The following is a 2,452-nucleotide window of genomic DNA, read 5'->3' on the forward strand; positions in this document are numbered from 1 at the left end:
CCTATAAAATTTTCAGTCATTGAGGGGGGAACCTCGGGCAATTTGTGCTCTTACAGGAAATGACCATCTTTAGGGTGGTAACAGTAACTTTGTTTCTCTCTTAGAGATTGATTGTGTAGTGCTGTTATAGGAAAACAGTGTTTTATATTCAACAATCTTTGGTGTGCTTCATGCTGATGAAGACTTTTGTTTTTCCATTCACAGCTACAAAGAAAAGATAACAGGGCTGTCTATGATCCATAACGACTGTCCCATCAAACCGCTGGACTTGGCTGTGTTCTGGACCGAGTTTGTGATGAGACATGGAGAGGCTGAGCATCTGAGATTGGCTGCTCACCATCTGACTTCTAGTGTAAGAGGATACATCTATGGTCAATGAGAGATACAAATCATAAAACGTACCAAACTCAGGATAGTACAGGAGGACTCCAAAAATGGCAGTGAGTGGACAGGGTGCAATGTCAGTATCTAGGACTTTAGACATAATCTTAAAGTTTTTCCAAAATCCTGTTAACTTTGAGCTTAATAAGAAGGTATGGGCTAGGTGAGACTGGACAGAGGCACATCTCTTACAGGTTCTTGCTCAGGCCAGGAAAGTATTTTGCTAATTTGGCTTTGCTTAAATGCATTCTATATCACACTTAAAATTGTACCAGATTAAGATGGGCACAGGATGAGGAATGGTTAACTTGTAATTTGGTTTTGTCCCACCAGGGGTCCTGAAACTGGACTTCCAGCTCAACATTACATTCTTGTTTGATTTTGGCAAGTGGAGAAGGGTCAGATTGAAGAATATAGGTGTCAGCCCTGTCAGGCCTGCTGGTTTATCTAGAATATTTGAGTCTTCAGATTCTTGAGACTAGACAAACATTATAACATGGGTTATATAGGTCATATGAAAATATAATCATGTATTTTCTGATTATTTTCCATGTACCAATAACATGGAAAATATGCAGCACATAAAAACTAGAAGGGCACTTGATAAAGTGGATACCTCCACCAAGTCAAATATCTGGATTTTCCATCAAAATTCACACCCTTCCTCAAAATATCATAAAAATCTTTTTACTACTTTTTGAGTTTCATTGGGGGAAAAAAAAATCCTATATCTGACAGAGAGGAGCCACTGCGTGTGTATGCGCTGCCATCTTGGAACAGTTTTTCATGGATCATTCTGGTTTGGTGATCCTGATCAGCACCAAAAGTTATAGCAAAGTAATTCAGCCCAGAGGTATTCTTCATGTGAAATTTGGTGATGATTGGTTGAAAACTGAGGGAGAAATAGCATCCTATAAATGTTAGGATAATAATAATAATAATAATGATGATGATGATGATGATGATGATGATGATGAAGAAGAAGAAGAAGAAGAAGAAGAAGAAGAAGAAGAAATAAAGTAGAAAGCTCCTGAGTAAGAGTAAAAATTTGTGCCAGCACTGCTAGCACAAATTAAATAGCTGATTTGGTGTAATAAGACACATGCAAAAACAGTTATCCAAGGACAACACTGGTAGACACCCATGGGAGGTGAGTGGCAAAGCAATTACACATGGGACAGGGAAGCCATGGTCTAATGGTTAGAGAAGCAGCTTTGAGTCCAAAAGGTCACTGGTTGGATTCCCTGGACCAGCAGGAATGGCTAAAGTGCTAACCTAAGCCCCAACTGCTCCATGGGCTGCTCTGGGTATGTTGCATGTCACTCTGGATAATGTAATGTACTGTGTGTGGTTGCAGTGACAACCAAGGGCTTAAAAGAGCTGAGAGAAACTATAAATGGAAATAGCCACAAGGGGAAAAAAATACAGTAACGGTTGCTTATGTAGACTGGTGCCATAATCCATTTGCAAATAGTCTGGAGCTAGAGCTTTAACTAAATAAGCAGTGAGTGTGGTGTAAGGCAAACTCAGTCTGTGAAAATAGAATGTACATTTATTACAGGTCAGACAGACGGAGAGGGATAACTGTGGGATCTGAGGTGGAGCAGTTTCTGAGGAAGACCAGGTCGAGAAGGTTGCTAGCTTTATGGGTTGGAGGAGAGCTCAGTACAGAGAGATCAAAGGAGTGGAGTAGGGGAAGGAATGCAATGGAGTGGGAGGCTTCTACGTGAAGCTTGAAGTCTCCCAGGAGCATCAGTGTGGTTCCATCTTCTGGGAAGGCGCTGAGTAGGATGTCCAGTTCATCAAAGGAACATCCCATGGGGCCAGGAGAGCAATAAACAACAATGACAAAAAGGCTGACAGGAGAAGAGACTGAAATGGAAGGAAATTCAAAGGAGCAGATAGAGAGGTGGGAGAGTGGAAGACGTGAGAACTTCCACGACTGAGAAATCAACAAACCAGTACCACCAACACAACAGCCACACAGTCGAGGGGTGTGAGAGAAGGAGGTGGAGAGGCCGCAGGTGTTGTGGTGTTGTCAGGTGAAATCCAGGTCTTGGTCAGTGCAAGG

General features: G+C 41.8%; 1 pseudogene; it reads left to right on the forward strand.

Moving 5' to 3' along the window:
* Positions 1 to 379, forward strand: part of LOC132892218 (UDP-glucuronosyltransferase 1A1-like) — a 41,471-nt pseudogene extending 41,092 nt beyond the window's left edge.
* The last annotated feature ends 2,073 nt before the right edge of the window (positions 380 to 2,452 follow it).

Source organism: Neoarius graeffei, chromosome 9, assembly GCF_027579695.1.
Source record: "Neoarius graeffei isolate fNeoGra1 chromosome 9, fNeoGra1.pri, whole genome shotgun sequence".
Lineage (NCBI taxonomy): Eukaryota > Metazoa > Chordata > Actinopteri > Siluriformes > Ariidae > Neoarius > Neoarius graeffei.